The following is a 19,776-nucleotide window of genomic DNA, read 5'->3' on the forward strand; positions in this document are numbered from 1 at the left end:
GCTCCGATTGCAAAATTTGACACATTGACATGTACGTAGAACTCCTTGTCCCAGTTGGGGCAAGCCAAAATAGATTTTGTCGCTAGTTGTGTTTTCAACCCCTGAAAGACTTCATCCTGCTCTATTTCCCACTTGTAGGGTTCTCCTCTGCAAGTTAGTCTGTCAAGAGGGTAAGATATTTTGGTGAAAAACCTTCTATAGTGCCTAGTGTGTCCTAGGAATGATTTTACTTCAGTCACGTCTGTCGAAGGTGGCATTTCCAATATTACTCGAACCTTATCCGGGTCCATCTTCAAGCCTGCCTTGCACACGATATGTCCTAGCAGTTGTCACTGCGGCACCATGAATCTGCACTTCTTGGGGTTTAGTGCTAGCCTTGCCCGTCTGCATCTTTCCATACACTCCTTGAGTGCATTCAGGTGCTTGTCCTCCGTGCTAAAAACTAACCAATCGTCCAAGAAAGCTTTGAAGTTTCCTACTGACATCTTGTCGAAGATGTGAAGGATTATCCTTTGAAATGTTCCCGAGGCGTTGCACAAACCGAACTACATCTAATTGTAAGCGTAAACTCCATCTTCCACCATGAAGATTGTTTTCAACTTATCTTCCTCAACAATGGATATCTGATTGTAGCCAGAAAATCCATCCATGAGTAAGTATATTTCGTGCCTGGCAACTTCCTCCAAAATACTGTCAGTAAATGGTATTGGAAATGGATGCTGATTGTTACTGTGTTCAAACAATGGAAATCCACACATATTCTTATTTGAGTGGTATCCATTTTTAGTGAGATTACAATTGGAGACACCCACTCACTTGTTTGTACTCGAAAGATAATGCCTGCAGCAAGCATTTGATTAATCTCGTTCGTGACCCGTGCGGCATAGTTTTTATTCATACGGTATGGTTGCTTCCATACGGGCACCACTCCTTGTATCAATGGGATCCAATGGACACATAATTCTAGTGGTACTCCCTTTAGGTGTTTGTATGTCCATGCGAAAACATCCTTGTACTCCATGAATATTTTGAAGACCGTTGCTTTCAATATAGGATTCTGGTCATCTCCCACAAAAATGTTTTTTGGGTTGGCCTTGTCTCCTAAGTTCACAGTCTTCACCCTGGGTTCTTCATATTTAATAGGTTTCTCATTGTTGAATGTATGCCTAGGTGTTTCATCTATTGGTGCCTCCCTTCCTTGACTTCTCTGTATTCCGACAAAAATTCTTCTTTTCATCTTCCTCACTTCCTTCTTCCACCCCCAACATGTGACAACTCGAGAAGAGTTCACAGTCCTCCATTTGCCAATGGAGTAAGTCATTCACCGAGTCCAAGTCGTCGTCATTGGATCCCCCCCTTCTAGTTTCAGAATTCCTTCTTCATTGGGTTCCATCCTTTTCCTTCCTTCGTCGTCTCCTTTGCCTTTGGAGTCTGACGACGCCACATCTTCTCCCACCATCCGGGTGTGTAGGTCAATTATGAACCTACGACCCCCACTTTCCATCGAAAGAGTGTTCCTTTTCTAGTCATGTTTCACCTTTGCCTATACTAGCCAGCTCCTTTTGAGGACGGCGTCGTAACCTTTCCTTTTCAACGAGATAACCGCAAAGTCAAGTCGAAAGGGTTGTGTCCCAATTGTTACAATTTGCGCCATTAAAGTCCTAAGGGGGTTGATTCTGTGTTGGTCAATGCTAAGCAGTTGGAACGTAGGTGGCCATAGAGTTGGTTGTCCCAACTTCTTCCACGTTTCCTCAGGTAATACATTTACACCTGACCCTCCATCTACAATGGTGTCTGTTAGGATGGTTCTAAGGATACCCATCTCCACTACTGTAGGGTGTCTTCCTATCTTCAACGCGAGTAGCATTGGGTCTGTCGTGGTAGCTCCGCTTCCACCCTGGGTGTTCTTCCCTAGCTCGTCCATCGTCTTTGGGGATGGTGTCATATTTAAGATTGATGTCCGTAACTAAGGCATTGCACGAAGGTCATTTAATTTCACAGGAACCTCAGCTTGCATTACCTGTCGTATAATGTTTTGTTCTGCTTGGTTCCTCCTTGAGGTACCTGCAATGTCCATTTGTGTTCTTTCAGCCACCATCTCTCTTTCTATTTTTGCTTTTGCTTGTTGCATCCTTTTCTTCTCCTCTTCAAGATCTAGGTATGTTGTCTTTTTCGCTTGTGCACGAGTGGTTGCTAATGTTTCTTCCTCGCATCTTTCTATAATCAACAAGTTCACCCCGAGCTTAGGGCATTTTGAGTCATCGTAGTCTCCAAGACCACACCATCTACACAATAGTTGTGGTGTTCCCTTCGTGGTACAATCTCTAGCAAAGTGGCCCCATCAATTGCATGCACGGCATTGTATCATTGGTCGTCCGATTGGATCATATTGTATCCGGCTACAGCCTCCATTATTATTATTGTTATTGTTGTTGCCTCCTCTTCCGCATTAGTTGTTTCGATACCCTCCTGAAGTTTTCATGTCATTATTTGATTTGTTCCCATAGCTCCTAAGGTGTACACTTCTTGCGTCTGAAGCACTTGCTAGTGACCCTTTGTTTTCATATTGAACGAGCATTCCTTGGTGGAATGTCCGGCAATCTAGCAGATATCGCAAAACGGGTTCTTGGGGCAAGAGCCCTTTGTGTGGCCCTCCTACTTGCAATCCATACACCGCAATTCCCCTTCTATGTTTTGACCAGGGTTCTTTTTCATGTTTTTAAATTCTTTCATCATACGCAGCATATCTTTTTGTAAAGCTGAGACCTTTTTGTTCGATTCCTCATTGTTGCTTTCAGAGGATGAGTCTTCCGAATCTGAAAATCTGTCTTTCTTCTTTTTCCCAGTTTTGCATTCGCTCTCTAAATCCATTGCGCAGTTAAATGCATCAATATACAATGTAGGAGGTACTCTTTTCATCTTTTTCTGTAGTGTTGGTCGTAGCCCTTCGATAAACCATCTTTTCTTCAACCTGTCAGCTGGTGGGCTTTCCATCTTTCCTACCAGCTCTTTCAGTCTCCTCACGTACCCGCGGACTATTTCATTCTTCCCCTGCTTTGTACTATAAATTTCCGCTACAATCTCATTGTCATCCCTGAGTAGTCGAAATTCTGCTATAAATTCTTTCTTGAGTTTCGCCCATGTGGCTAGCTTCTTTTGGTCGATGTCTGAAAACCAATTGATTGCTACACCTCTTAGGGTAGCTGAAAACTAATGTATCTAGTCATCTTCGTCCATTACGCCATTCATAGTCCATATCGTTTCACACGTTTTACAATGTCAAACTGGATTGCCCATCACGTCGCCAATAAATTTAGGTAGCCATCGTTATCTTTTGCTTGGTTCTGCTTGACCTTTTTGCTTGTTGCACACTTGTGTTGTTCTGCGCACCCATGTTGTTTTGCATACCCGAGTTGTTCTGCACAACCACGCTACTCTAGACAACCACGTTACTCTGGATAACCGCATTACATTGTCTTGTGAAGAGTTCTATAAGCAAGGTTGTTCAATTATCGAGTTGTATCCATTCGTCTAGTGTATCGGGGACAAAGAGTTCACCCAATGCTCGTGCTCCTTTGGCACCTTGAATCATGTTGGTTCCTTCTCTTTCGTCTTGGTTCTCCACCCTTGGCGTATTTTAGAAACTCCTCCCTCGTCTCTTCAACCAAATTTAACGTTTGTCAGGTCTCCTCGAGCAAGTCCTCGATACTTCTCGATTGGTTAGGCGAATGCACTCCGTTGGTCAGTGCTCCTACGCACCGTGTTTACCTTCAATGGCACCACCTCGATGCCCGTCAACGAGCTGTTGAAATTTTTGCCTTCATTCTACCTGTTGCATCAGGATTAATGCTTCACATGCTATACGCACATGATCCTTTTGTTTTATTTTATTTCGATGTTTATTGAGCAAGTTCGGCATTAATCTTCAGAACACATCTTTCATACCAGGTTCGATACACAGCTGCACCAAATGTTTACCGTACAGGGTAAATGGATAGTTATTACATTCAAAGACAAGAGTATAATACATAACAAGATAATACTTTATTCATATAAGCAAAGTATACAATCACGAGTACAATGATGATTTGTAGTTCAATTCAGACAATGTACATATATATCCCGAAGGAGTGACTAAATCGTCACGCAACTTTTCGGACACTAACTAATCCCATCAGTTGTGTTTAGACTTTGCCAACAACAGGACAAAGGCCTCTAGCATTGCAGCCAAGTGGCCTTGAAGACGTGGGAACAGTTGAAGCTAAAGATGTTGAGAAAATGTACATTGCTACTCTCCAATCAGCTGATAGTGATCATTGTATATCTCGTTCCAGCATGATGCTTATAATGACTTTGGTACTTATATGTTGGGGAGTAATCTACTCACAATGGAACCAATCATGAGTATGGTGAACATTTTTTAACAGAACAAGGAGTCAGCCCTTTAATACTTGGGCTGTGAAAATAATTCATGGCGAGCAATTTTGAAGATTATAGAGGATAAGAGTTGGCTGGTGGATATCCTTAGCGCTAAGGATTTCCACCGCTGGAAATTCCTAGCATTAAGGATTTCCACCAAATGCAGTTTAGCTTTCCTTTGCCTTCAAACCTTTCAAACTTATTCATCCTAACTCAACATCCAATACCTCTAACACTTATTCATTTTGACACAAAGTGAAAAAGGGGAAAATTTTGGTTTGAGAGGATTAATGTGGTGGAAATCCTTAACGCTAAGGATTTCCACCAAGCATGATTTTCTCAAAACTTACCCCATTTCAACATTCCTTGTTCTCTTTTACTCACGATATCACCTTCTTGCTATAAATCGGATTTTGGATGCCTTAGAGGGTGGTGGAATTTCAAGCTTGGCAGGATCAATATGGTGGAAATCCTTAGTGCTAAGGATTTCCACCAAGTATACTTCTGCCACTTAGACTCCCAAAACTTCGCTATTTCGCACGCTTATGCCAATTCTTTCACTAATTTTCGATTTACTATGCCTTAGCATGATCTTACATCAATGTTGGATTGATGAGGAGAAGGGAAATCCTAAACTTTAAGGATTTCCATTGAAATCCACAAAATTCACTTTGATCGTGATCATTCTCCCATCTCCCGAGCATGTAACCTTTATCACTCAGACTAAAATTCTACCCTCCCACTTGGACCTAGGCTAAGAAAACACCACGAAAGGACACCAAAACCCTGGACAAACATAATTTCCCTACGAGACAAAATTATTCAAACTCACCCTCAGACTTGGAGACCGAAAATGTTGACAACTAAAACCAGCTAAGGCAAATCCTACTTGCTAAAGCAAAAAGAGGGGGGTCCCCCATTTGCAATAAGGTGATGGTGTGAAAACCACACAACAGGAAGTTGCCCCCATGTTTGCAGATGAGACCTTTCTGATTAAGCAGTTAAGGGGAGAGGTTAGTGAGCTCACCAATGAGCTTGATTCCACTAGGATTGCTTTAAAACGTGTCCACGAGGCATTTCTTGAAGCAAATAATCAGTTATATGAAGCCAAACATTTCAAAGAGCAGGAGAATAGAGAAATGGCCACAGAGATCAGCCAGGTAATGGAGGAGCTTGATAGCATTCAAGAGGAAAATCAGAAATCGGAAGCCTGGAACAGCAATATGTCTGGAGGCCATAAGGATCATATAGTAACCAGCTGATTTATAATCCCATGTTTGATGTAAATGCTGATGACTTCTGACAATTCACTATTTGAGTTGGATGATGAAGATTTTCCTGATTTTAGTGATGAGACTGGAGTTGATTACAAGATTGCATACAATAGCAATCTCTAGCAGTGAATAGTTGATTTAGGATTGGAGTTGTGGGCAAAATTTTAGGTTGATTCCTCTATTCACTTTCCAATCAACACCAACATACCATTCTTGGCACGCAGATGAGTTTGTATACATTTCAAGTTCAACAGATGACTAGTACATAATTTAAGATTGATGGTAGGGAAGATTTGCTCCCTGGAGATGGCTTCTCAGCTAATCCCATTCTCATTACTCCTATGCATACAGTGAGATTTCTGATTGTTCATTGCTGTCTTTGTTTCCTCACACTGTTTATGGCGACCTCAGTCTTGGGACAGTTAGGTTTTGAGCATTTGCAGTCTTCAGTACAACCAGTCACCAATTTCTCTTGCAAAAGTTTAGGATACTACAATCGTTTCATACTGTTGGTTGGCGATCTATCAAACGATAATTGATTAATCACAGAGACATGGGTTAGCCAGCACATTTAAGGTCCTTCCCTTGACACTTGGAGATTAAGTGTCAATGGTATGTTTTCGGCTAGCCATAGTAGAGACATTCCTTGCTTGACACATTACAGAGTTGAAAGTTGTAACAGTGATTGATCTTCATTTCCATGATGTCAAGTGGAGTGATGCTTGGGTTTATGGTTAAATTTTGAGCGCGGAGTTCTTTCTATTGCACAAGATCAGGATTAGAAGTGAATTTTTTGATGTGGTATTTTTCTAAGTTACCTTCTCTCAGGGATTTCAGCTTTGGTTTTGATGATGCTTTCTTTATGGGTTTCCAGGAGAGGAGAATGTAATTTGAGTAAGTTGTTTATCAGTTATGAACGAGTAGCACAGTGTCACATGGCGGCTATGTTCTGAGTCTAATTTGAAACCTGAGATCACTATGGTTAGTAGCTCAGTAGTCGATAGGGATGTGGTAGCCTATGATAAAATCCAAGAAGTCACTCCTATGGTTTTCCAGTTTGGTCCTTTTGAAGAGTAGTTCTTGAGATGACCGAGTTCATACAGGGCTTGATTGCTCTTCTGGTTGGGGCACCTTGCAATACAGTGTCTACAGTGGATCGTGTTGCAGTTTCCCTACGTTGACTTGTGACCATAGGATCATTTTTTGTTGCACTATGGATCAATCAGTTGATTGAAGACTGCATTGGCATTGCTTGAGGACAAGCAATCTGTGGGAAGGGTAGACTGTAATGCCCCCACTTTTATGGTTATCTTATAGGGCAATTGGTGTTTTTTTTGGAAGGGGTGCAGGGAGATTTTTTGATGCATTAGTAAGTTCAAATGAATTAATGGAGATAAATGACACATTTTGGAGTGGTTTAGAACTTGTCCAAGACTAGACTTTCTACATTAACACTGGCCTTTTTTGCACTTAATACTTATAGTAAGTTTTTTGTGAGACTCAAATTGGGCCAGTTTGGTGTTTGGACACACTATTTTAGCGGTTGCTATTTTTCCTAAGTGTCTCTATCTGTAGCATTGGGTCAGCCTCTACTTTCCCAGCAGTGAAATATGTCATTCTTGCACATTGGGCGAAGTTTAATTCTGCTAAAAGAAATATATTTTGATTTTTAGTTACTTTATTATATTGTCACTTTTTGAGTTAAGTGAATTGCACCACTTGGCCTAGTTGCAAAACGTTGCTTTAAAAGGGAGCCCTTTTATGTCCTAGTGTATTTATGGAGAAATGTTGTATCCCACATAGATTGGTGAAGAGAATAGAAACTCTCGAGAATGTTATAAAGAAAAACTTGTGGAGTTCATTTGAGATGCATTTTGTCGAAGAATTTGGACATATTGTGAGCTCTTTGGAGAGTTTGTTTCAAGGGCTTTTGAGGATGAAAACCCTCATAGCTAACAATCTCTGTGCGGTTGCAAGATACAGTCTGAAGATTAGTTTAGTGCGTGCATGACTGGTAAGATCTTTGTGCACATTATAATTATGTACCACACTTTGGCTTATTATCAGCAAATGATTGTAAGTTTGAAGGGATGATTTGAGGAATAGGAGCTGATGACTAAAATATACCCCTAGCTGGATGTACTAATACCTTGCTGGGATGCATCATTTTGTTGGGCTGCATCACTGGTTAAGGGCTGTGTCACTTGTTAGGAGGTCGTACTTGCTGCTGACCATTCTTTGCTGTAGCATCATCCTCTGCACTCAAGCGGAGATTGGAACTGTATAGTAATATCATGGACATTAGAGGAAGTGTTTATCTTCGTAAATGCGATTTTCTCTCGTGTTTCCTTGGACTCAATTTTCTGTAGCGAACTTATATACATCAGTTCCTGAGTATTGACAAGCTGGATTTTGTGGATTGTGGATAGTAAGATGTCTGTGATATCGTGGCAGACCTGTAACATTCACTGTATAAGCAATGAATAGTGATTTGAAGACCTTTCAAACCCATAGCAGCAAGCAGACACACAAATCTGAAGGTATCATGTTTGGACTATTTTGCTAAGTGCGTTCTTGATCATAATATTTAAGTAGAATGTCAATACCATCCCGACTTGTGAACAGCAGTATGTAATGGTTCATGTATTACAGTTTAGATGATGAATTTGTGGTTTTCCCTTGATGTGTAATTGTTTTGAGTGAACAAAAAAAAATTAGGCCAGATTATTGCTTGTTTTTTTATTGGTATTGGCAAAGCACTGGCAGTCAAAAATTCTTCTACAAAAAATCAACAAAAAGAAATCTAGGATTGTCTTAAAGTCCCCTGCCCTCCCCAATTATAAAAATGTTGGAAACGCTATGAAACATCCCCAGACAAGACAATCGAGAGACGTCAGAAATGTCCATCAGCCATCCTGGGGGCATCTAGCTATTCTCTGTGGCTAAGTACGCTTCCAGCATTCAAAAAGCCAAAAAAAACACTTTATATGTTTGATTTCCAAAGAAGCAACATGGGGACCACAAGGGCATCCACAACTCTTACTAACCCTAAAATGATAAAAAGACATCAAAATGGAAACAAATTTCTTCTTACCAAGCATTTCTCTCCCTCCATTTTCTCATTGTTTGCTCCTTGTTGTGGGAGTTTGCTTGTTCAAGAAGAAATTGGCATGAATTAGAGGAGAGATTGAGCTGACCAGAGGAGACATTAGACTGATTTTTGTTTGCTACAAGTCTGAAAGAAGATCCCAGCTGCAAGTTTTAAGCTACAGCCAAGGTATTTCCTCTTTTTTCATTTTTTTGTTTGTTAGTAAGTTCACAGTTTGTAGATTGAAAAGTACTTTCGCTGCTTTTGTTTCAGACTTTGAAACACTATAAACAAAACCACAAAATGAGCAGCAAGGGCCATGAGGGTAGTGACAGTGAAAATCAAGTGTACACAATGTCAATAGACCGGTCGTCAACTTCTAAAAATCCAAGCTCGGCCTTATCGATAGGCCGTATTTTGTATGCCCTACACCTCCCTTCATAGATTTACATAAGTCCCTTTATATCCAAAGAAACCATCACTTCAGTTTAACATAATGTGACCTCCAACAAGGGAAAAAAATATAGGATGCAGCAAGAAGTGGCTATCATGTTTGCAGCACTCATTACCATGGGAGCTATACTACGGTCACAAGCCACCTAGTGAGTGAGAGTGGACATAGTGTTAGGGTTTGTGAGGGAATAACATCGAAACAGTACATTGAATTTGCCAAGTTAGCTGGAGCAAGTGTGGGCAAAATCATTGCATATTACAATAAGAATCTAAAATGGCCATCCACTGATATGCATGTCTCTTCCAATGTGAATGTATCAATTGAAGAGAGTTCCAATACAGGGAAGAAGAAAGTGACAAAATTTCAGAGATGGGCTTAATGAATATTCAAAAACCTGAGCAAGCTGATGATGCAGTGACCAAATTATTTTATGCGCATGCTCGTTTATTTCATTTAGCAAGGTCACCTCATTTTAGAAATATGGATCATCCGATGCCCTCCCAAGAGAACATAGCTTGTGTACCTCCCTCCTTGACAAACAATAGTCAAAAACAACCTTGACGATGGAGGAGATGAAGCAAACATGGACTGGGGCTAGTTGTTCCATTGTCATGGATGGGTTGACTAATATTCAACATAGGCCACTCATTAATATTATTGTTGCATGCCCTACTGGTTTATACATTCTTGAAGTTGTTGGTTGTTTTGGGAAAGTTAAGGATGTTGATTTTCAGCTTGCCATTTTCAAGGTCATAGAGGAGGTTGGACCTTCTAATGTTATCAAGATTGTGACAGATTCAGCTTGTGTAAGTTAGTTCAGCTTGTGTAAGTTAGTTAGCTGGTTTGATAATTGAGAGTGCCTTCAACTATATCTTTTGGACTCCTCGTTGTGTCCATGCTTTAAATAATGCTTTGAAGGATATTGACAAAATAGATTGGGTCCAGGCAACAATAATAGAGTCTAGAGAGATATAAACGTTTGTATGTAATCATCATACATCACTTGCACTATTCCAGTCTTTTTCAAAGAAAAAATTGCTCAATCAAGTTGAGACTAGATATGCTAGCAATAATATTTGGATGGAGAGGATATTGAAGGTGGAAAATGCTCTACAATCCATGGTTGTTTGTGTTAGCATGAATGTTGATGGTATTCCTATGGGGGAGTATGTAAGCAATGATGGAGACATAATTCAGAGCTTATGTGTTGCATTCATGACAATATTTATCATTGATGTCAACATACTTGTTATTCTATGAAGACTGGCAGAGTTACAGAGAAAGAAATGTTCAGCGCGGTTCAAGGAATGAAGATCAGCTTATGCGCACCTGAGGATATGTTTAGCAGTATGTCTAGATGCGACAACTAGGAAGTATAAAGATTGGTTCGAGTTATGAAGGATTTACTAAAGGCAGCTTTCAAATAATGTTTCTGGAAAGCGGGTTTTGATGTTTTGATTCTATCTCCTCACAGGGATGGAATTGGCTTAAGCGGACTGAGAAACAGGTTGAAGACATGACAAAGATGCCTTGGTCAAGAGGGCATAATCAAATGATCATCGTGTGAAAAGTTATGAAGACTGCGAGCTGACAATTTGAAGATAATCTTGAAAAGTGTAAAATCATAATGTTACATGTATTGTAATATCTTAAGAATGTCCTATATTATTATTGTAAGTTAGGAAAGCCTCAAGGCCTACTCAATAACTTGTTTTAGGACTTGGTATAAAGGAAAGGTTGTTTCCTTGGTTGTAATCATCAGTGAGATCACTTTTGTAATGCGAACTTGAAAGAAAGATCCAATGTGGATAGTTACTGTATGAGCGAACTTGAATGCGAATATCTTTTGATCAGAGCAGAGATTGATGAGGACTGATGTGTTGTGACCTTCAAAGGAACTGTATTGGCAAAGGAGTTGTTGTTTAGTCAGTTCAGAAATCTTCAATATGCTTATGCAGAAGATTGTCTACTGAGGACTGTTTCTGAGGCTATTTGGACAATGGGTTCAATTGTCCTCCTTTCAACTCCTGGAAACTCTTAACAAGGATCCAAAGTCTCTTAATAGGGACTCATATGTACTGATTGTATTTCATTGAATCCTAACAGGGTCTATCCTTTTACAAGGAACTTTTATATTAGTACATCATCTTGTGGGCATCATTCCCACCAAGGTTTTCCCTCTGATCAAGGGTTTCCCTAGTTAACATATATGGTGTTATTGTGCATGGTTTCTATGGTTGTTGCATCTACTGTTTACACACTTCGGAATTAATAAAGATATTGATAGTTTTTTTAATTGCATAACTAATTCACCCCCCACCCCTCTCAATTATCTTGGTGGACTTTACTTTCTAACAATTTGTGCAGATTGTAAAAAGTGGCCTCAATCAAAACTAGATAAAGGGAAAGCGATGATAAATAGAGTACTTAATGAGGCTTGATGGGCCAATATCAAGTAAGAAATCTAAAAATTGAAATTCAAAACTTATTTTGTCTTTGAATTTGTTAGTTTTTAGTGTTACTTTGCTTTACTTTGTATTCTAAAAGTTATAATTTTTAAATGTTGCTTGCATGTATGTTTCCTTTGTCATAACACCAGATGTGAGGGCAATTATGTATGTAGAAATCGACTCTCCTAGCCTAGGAGAGATAAATGAAATTTTGATAGCATGCTTAATCAAATGAAGGAATTAATTCATCAAATGGATCCTACATCGCAATTCTATGAGGAGCGCATTAGGTCTATTGTCACAAAGAGGTGGAATACAAACACAATGAACGCCCCTCTTCATATGCTTGCCTATGCTCTTAATCCAAAGTGGATTAAGCCTAGACCTAGGCGAATGCTAACTTCTACAGATGAATTGGTGATAGAGAGGCTTACATCAGCCCTCATTAAAATGTATAGCAAGGAAAATGCAACATTTCATTGAAAGTAATGGCTTCAATTTGCTGATCTTTAAGGTTCTAAAATCAACAATTCATGGGCTAAGTTAGATAGGGCCACCATTGCACCAAAAAAGCCCATCAAATGGTTGAAATTTCATGGGATGGACACACCAAAACTAGAACAACTTACCATTCAATCACTCTTACAAATTGTCAGTTCCTTTGTTGCATAAAGCAACTAATCGAACTAATCCACCTATGGCTTCACCCACAACAATAAGAGAGACAAGCTTACTTCCAAGCAAGTTGAAAAGCTTGTTGTGGTTCATTGTGCCTTGAGCCTTAGGACCAACAGAGTATTGACAAACTCCAATAGTGTGATGGGATTTTGATCCTAGAGATGTTAGGTGGACTGGTTGGGCTACCATTAGACAATCCACTTCAGCTAAAGGAAGATAGCGACTCAAATGATTATAAGTCTTTGGATATTGATAATGGGCCTTAGTTTCATAGGTTGTAGCCTATTATAATTTGATGTTTCAGACTTCTAGAAATCTTCTAGATATATGTTTTGAGACATTTAAGTATTGATCGACCAAGTTTTAGACTGTTGTAGTGATGTTGTTCTACTACTGCTCTCACAATTTATACTATTGTCATTATGTTGTTATACTATCAATGAGTATTTATATATTGTTTTATTGTTATCAATCATTGACATCTCTCTCTCTCTCTCAAAACATATAATTAATATTGTTGTCTCAAGCTTTTACAAACACTCTATATATATAATTATTATTGTTGTCTCGAGCTATTACAAATGTTGTCTCTCTCTCTCTATTATTGTTGTCTCAAGCTTTTTTACAAATGCGTGTAATTCCATTATTTTTTATTACAAGTCTTTCAATATGGACAACTATAAAAAATGTGAATGGACATGGTGAGAACTAAAAAGCTAAAAACAATACAAACAAAGGTGAGATCCGGCGCCAAGCCTGAGCTAATTTAGCGGAATACAAACCGCTCCACTTTGGCTATAATCCTATGAATAAACATTTGCTATATACAAGACTAAGATTAGTAGAATAGGTATCCCTAAGACCTTGGCTCTAAGAATATATTTTCATAGGCTCATTTCGGAAAAGAAATTGTAATAGGCTCATATTCGAAAATAGATGTCCCTGAGATGTTTGCTCAAACATCAGTAGAATAGGTATCCATAAGAACTTAGCTCTAACTGAAGAACTTCAAAACGATTTCAATATGTAAGGCTTTACGCTAGAGGAATACGTATACTTGAGATTTTGACTCTAGATCCAACGAAAAACACGATGATTTTCATCAGACTTGTATGAACCGGAGTAATTGAAGAAAAGTTTCCATGTACGCCTGAATTTAATAGAACACATAATCCTAGTACCTTCGTTACACGTCTCGGAAAGATTTACCAAAAAACGAAAAACAGTTTCCGTTAGCAGGTCATACTACGGATATTTTTGAAGAATGAGCCTCCATCGAGTTTGAAAGGGAAAACCTCATACTCTTCCGGCCCTCTACATCTCCGACGCCAATAAATTGTTTATTTATAGATTCCACGGCAAAATTTTGGAAACAAAATGATAAATTTGAAAAATATATTAATTTCTAAAATTTTCGAACCGATTTACAACGACATTTGACAACATTGGGTGCAATGGAAAGGGCTCGACAAACCTGAAGTCTCCTTCGCCAAAATCTGCGAAGGCTTTCCTTCCAAATTACGCAAAAAAAAAACACTACGTCAACTCGTCAACGTGATGATTTCGCCGTTATTTCCAGTGCCTTATTTAAATCACTCAACGAAAGACGATTTTAGAGGTTGCGTGGGTGCCTAGTTCAAGTGAATTAGCATCTCTTCTGTAACAATTAAATTCTCCTTTGTATTTAAAGTGATTTTATATGGTTTTTTTATGAAAGTCATTATTTTTTGTTATTCAATGAAAAGGCCAACAGGGCAGGCCCCACGAGGCAGAAGATATATCTTTTGGAACAGTTCTCCCCATTATCCACCTGAAAAATGTGTCTTGGAATTGGATTGATCTACATGGAGTATATTATTTATTTTTTTATTTAAGTAATTCGAGTTTGTTATATTTGGCAATGGTGAAAAATCTATAATGTATTTTTTTCACTTTGTTTTACTCTGATTTTGAATAAGTTAATTTTGGTGTGATATATATATCATAAAGAGGACACAATATGAGTCACATCTAATATCATTCCATCTTTGAATATATATAATAAATTTAAGATAATTTAAATGCATGTTTCTATTTTTTTTTAGTGTGTCAAAAATTTTATTATGAATGTTTTGGATCACTTCAGGGATATGTTATTATTTTTTTAATCTTTTGTATCTTCATTTTGGTTGTAGTCGTATAGAAAATATTAATGCTAGTAACCTAAGTTGTAATAATTTAAAGTTTATTAAGTTATTAAATAAATTTAACAAATAGAAGGTGAATATAGATAATAAAATTTAGATAACAAGAGCATTTAAATAAAATGATTATCAATATAAAAGTAATGTATAATAGTATTCATTATATATATACACACACACACATATATACATATATATAGATGTATGTATGTATGTATGTATATACATACACATATATACATACATATAAACATACACATATATACATACATACATATATGTATGTATGTATGTATATATGTATATATGTGTGTGTGTGTATGTATGTGTATATATACATATGTATGTATGTGTATATATATATATATAGATATGTATATGTATATATGTGTATATGTATGTATGTATATATATACATATATCTATATATACATATATACATATATACAGATATGTATACATACATATATACACATATCTATACATATGTATATATATATATATATGTGTGTGTGTGTGTGTGTGTATGTATATATGTGTGTGTATGTATGTATGTATATCTATATATGTATGTATGTGTATATTTTATTTTTTATTTATTTTTGTTTTTAAAATGAATTGGTGTTTGAAATATGTTTTATATTAAAAAAAATATTCAAAATAGGTACACATATATATACATATATATATTTTTTATTTTTGTTTTTTTATTTTTTATTTATTTTTTAATGATGAATTGGTGTTTGAAATATGTTTTATATTAAAAAAAATACTCAAAATAGGATGAAATATTTGAATATGTAGAAGATAGAAAATTAACCTAGAAAAAAATTAAAATTTATAAATGTGTGTAAGCATTCTAAAATAGTGTTGCCTGCTCCTATGAGACCCAAATACATTAGCTATATTAGCCAATCAAATTGCACTAAAATAATTTTAACCATATGAACATAAAAATTATTTTGTGAGTTATAATAATGCATTCAAGGAAAAATTCCAATTCATATTTTTTCAAATACGATTTAAAATTGATTTCTCACTTGCTCCCTCCAACTAGTTGTTATTTGCTAATTGAAGTAAAAAAATTGTCAACATATGTATTAGGGTGTTGTTTGAGGACATGATACTGATGTGTTACTTAAGCAAAATCATGAGCATCAACATTACATGAACATTTGAAACATAGTTGCATAATTCTTTGTTTATAATCTCTTTCATTAAGTTGTTAAATCCCTAACTAAAATTTCACCAAAAGACAATATTTAATGTGCAACAAACTCCTAAACAACATTTATTGAAACCACATATTTAAATTGTCAAACTCAAGTAAAAACACCACCAGAGTCGAGTAAAAAATCTATGAAGGAGACTTGAGCTACATATTAGGGAGTGTTATCACATGGTCAAACTACTTGAGTTACCCTAAACTAGTCTCTCAGTATATCCCAAACCCTAAAGTGTTGAGTTACCCTAGACTAGTCACTTTGAACACCAGACCCTCAATGTGACACATGCAACACCAAAATGTACCTTCTCATGGAGACAACAAAAACTAGTCATACCTCTCACTAGGTATCATCCTATTACCATCCTAGTCAACCTGTACAAACACTCAATGCATGTGTGAGGCAATACCTCTAACTCATCTTATTAATGTATCTCAAGGAAAGAGTTGTGCAAGATATGATAATTACTATGTTATCACTTGGTACACAACTTATAATATGTTGCCCTAGTATTAACCACTTAAGGTCTCACACCCCTATTGCAAGCCACTCCCAAAGACATGTACCTAGACAACTTCCCTAAGCACATAAACCATAGTTGTGTATCATACCACAACACCCACAATGATCAAACTCAATTCCTTAACAAGAAACCCAAAATTAGTTTGGTTCTCAAGAACCAAGTAAACATATATGTTCAACAAAGTAAATCTCATAAGTGCAATTTTCAATCTAAATCACAAGGCACATCAAGACCTTTAGTCATATAAACATTATAATTTTGAGATCACAAAAAACCTTTGGTGTACGTCCTAGTTGGTCATTCTAAACAACTCACATGAAGATCGCCACAAAAGAACATGATAATACTTCAAATAAAACATTAGGAAAAGTGTAGGTATCCAACCACATGATTAAAATCATATGTTTTTAGAAGTCTAGTTTAACCAATAGAATGTTTTTAAACCATCGTGTCATGCATGATTTCAAAATCAAATGATGTCCCTATTATTAAAATGATTTAGAAAAACTGAGAGGGGTGAAGGTGAATCAATTTGCCTCAGGTCTAGATGTACCATTTGAACTTTTAAAGACTTCAAACACTTCAGATCTAAACATTTAATAGCTCGATCTCTATAGCAAATAATCAGTAACAAAAACTTACAATCCACTGTCCTAATAGTAACAAGCTCATAGAATGTAAAACATTAGCAGTAAAACATCTCAAATGACATCCACACAAGTATGACACTAGTATTTAATATGGAAATCCAATTTGGGAAAAACCACCAATAACATGTCACCAATTTTTCACTCTTTTGAAGTGAGTTCTATTAAGAGCCAACCCTATTAAAGGTTACAAAACACATTGTTAATTGTGACCTTGTTAAAGGATTTAATCACCCTAATAGGAGTGGTCTTATTAGAGGGATTAAGAACATTTCATTAGAATGTCACCATGATTAAAGGATTTACATATGACTATCAGTTCAACCTTGATTAAAGGATTTCAATATTGATATAATGGTTAGAAAGTAACAACGTGTTTGATCTGAAAAATACAACTCACTTTGCAAATACAAATCATAGTTTGGTCCATATGTTGATCCCTATCCTCCATTGTCATATCTATCTCTGATGTACTTGGCAATCCTTCAAGAAATCATACTTCACCTCTTCACAACTCTTCTCAACCTCCTGCTCAAGTTCGCCAATCAATAGCATCAACAACTACTCCAACCTTATTAGGTCTTCACCAACTCTGCTAATCTCTATAAGTTTAGCCCTTGCACCTTCTTAAATAATCAATTTTGATATTTTTGTGCTTAAACATCATCGTAAATCTTAGGGTTTGGTTAGATTCATTGAATCCTTCCAACATTTTGTCTCCTCTTTTCTCTTCTAGAAACTTCTTCAAAATTATCCTTGAATTCTTGCATAGAAATGCTCAAACATGGTTCTTCTTGAATTAAATTTTCAAATTCATCCATCCTTGTCTTCAACATGCTTTATATATTCCAAGAAATCAACCATGCTGGATGGAAATCATGATTCCTTCATAACCTAGCAAATGTTGTCCCTCAAACAACATTGTATTCTGACACTCAGTCATCACTAAATTAATTGGTCACTACCAATTGTTCTATGTGGCACATATACTGACACTCAATCAATATTGATGCTCATTCAACACTATATTTGCTTGGCTTATAATGTCACTTGGTCAATTCTAGCATCACTCGACATAAACTTCAAGTTCCTTAATCTTCTACTCTTTTGCTCAATCAAGCCTACACATTTGGTCATTCTTTGATCACTTCTTCTAGGCTTTAGTACAATTGTCTTCTTCTCTTGTATTATGATTAAACATTCACTTTATCTTGTTAAATTCCAATTGAACAAGTGTCCATTGTAGTTCTTCGTTACTCAACCTTTTCTCTAAGTGTTTTTGTTATTTTCATCTGCTCAAATCATCTTCATCAATCATCTTGATATGAGACTCTAATCAGATGGTAAACATCTTACCAATAAGGTTTGACATTAATGACAACATAATAATTGTCTCAATTGTAGTTTCCAACAATCTTCCTCTTTGGCATTGATGGCAACACCTAAAACATGTAATTGCTTTGAGCATATCCCTATGTGTTCAGTATCATATATTCATTAATATCCTTAATTTCATTCTAATTCTCACCTCAGTGTCCAACAATCTCTATTTTTTAGTTTCATTATGATTCTCATCAATGCATCTCTGATATGAAACACATAGACTCCCTCTATCATATCAGATCATGAAATCATCTAGCTTCCTTTGTATTCTTGGCAACACCATATTTTTCTTCTTTGCAATATCTCTTTTAACTTTCCATCTTTCATGTATGACTTCTCTTCATCTTTCTAATTATTACATAGGTAACTAGTTCATAATCTCCCTTGCTTGCATTCTCTCCCTATTCCATGGTAACTGACATTCTCTCCCTCTTTGACAACAATGCAAAAGATGCTCCATCTTTCTCATACATCTCCACCATGTATGTATCTTCACGTTAGTACTTTTGAATCATATTCACCATCAATCATATGTTCTTATGAATGATACAACATTTTGTTCTTCTCACTTCACTACTTTAGGCAGCTCCTAAAGTATGACTTTTTGCATCAACTTGTAAGATATTTTGATAAACTCATTTGATGCAAAGTTCCATCTAAGTTTAAGTAGCCTTGTCTAGGGGAATCACCCCTAATTTACCTCTTAGATGCCCATGCTCATCCTTAGGTAAAGCCTTAGTGAAAATATTTTTAATTTGCTCCTTAGTGTTCACGTATTATAATCTTGCTTCTTTATCTTGAACTAACTCTCTCAAGTAATAATACTTGATAGCAATATGTGTTAGAATTGTGTTGTCACGGTAGATAACAATAGGATTAGTGATCTCTTCCTTCATTCCTTTTAGTAATTGCTTGATCCATACAATATTTGAATAATTTACTGCCCCTGCCACATATTCAGCTTTAGTTGTTGATTGTGAACTACAATTCTTCTTCTTTCTTGTCCATGAGACTAGTTTTTTTCCTTGAAAGAAAGCTCCACCTCTTGTACTATTTTTGTCATCAACATTGTCTGCCCAATCAACATCAGTGTACACTTTTAGTTCAAACTTCTCATTCTTCTTGTAATATAAGCCATAGTCTTTTATTCCTTTTGGATATCTTATTATCCTTTTCATTGCTATCATGTGATTCTCCTTAGGGTTTTCAAAAAATATTACAATAATCCCAACTGCCAGTGCAATATCAGGTCTATCGTGAACAGCATATTATAATATTAAAATTATTGATCTATATAATGTCTAGTTCACATCAATAGAATCATTTATCTTAGATAGCTTATGTCCTATAGTCATAGATGTGTTGATTGGTCTTGAGTCTTCCATCCCAAAAGTTTTTAGTATCTCCTTGATGTATTTTGATTGAGTAATGTAGATACCTTGCTTCATATG

General features: G+C 36.6%; 1 protein-coding gene across 2 annotated transcripts in view; it reads right to left on the reverse strand.

Annotated features, from left to right (window-relative positions):
* Positions 1–14,045, reverse strand: part of LOC149566430 (mechanosensitive ion channel protein 2, chloroplastic-like) — a 136,883-nt gene extending 122,838 nt beyond the window's left edge. Inside the window, exon 1 of one of the 2 annotated variants that reach the window (XM_089819786.1) lies at positions 13,838–14,045. The gene's annotated coding sequence lies outside the window, so the exon portion shown is untranslated. The remainder of the gene's footprint in view (positions 1–13,837) is intronic. The other variant, XM_089819787.1, reaches the window with a different exon arrangement.
* Positions 14,046–19,776: the final 5,731 nt, after the last annotated feature.

Source organism: Cupressus sempervirens, chromosome 3, assembly GCF_028749045.1.
Source record: "Cupressus sempervirens isolate cs-2001-9-10 chromosome 3, ASM2874904v1, whole genome shotgun sequence".
NCBI classification, from domain to species: Eukaryota; Viridiplantae; Streptophyta; class Pinopsida; order Cupressales; family Cupressaceae; genus Cupressus; species Cupressus sempervirens.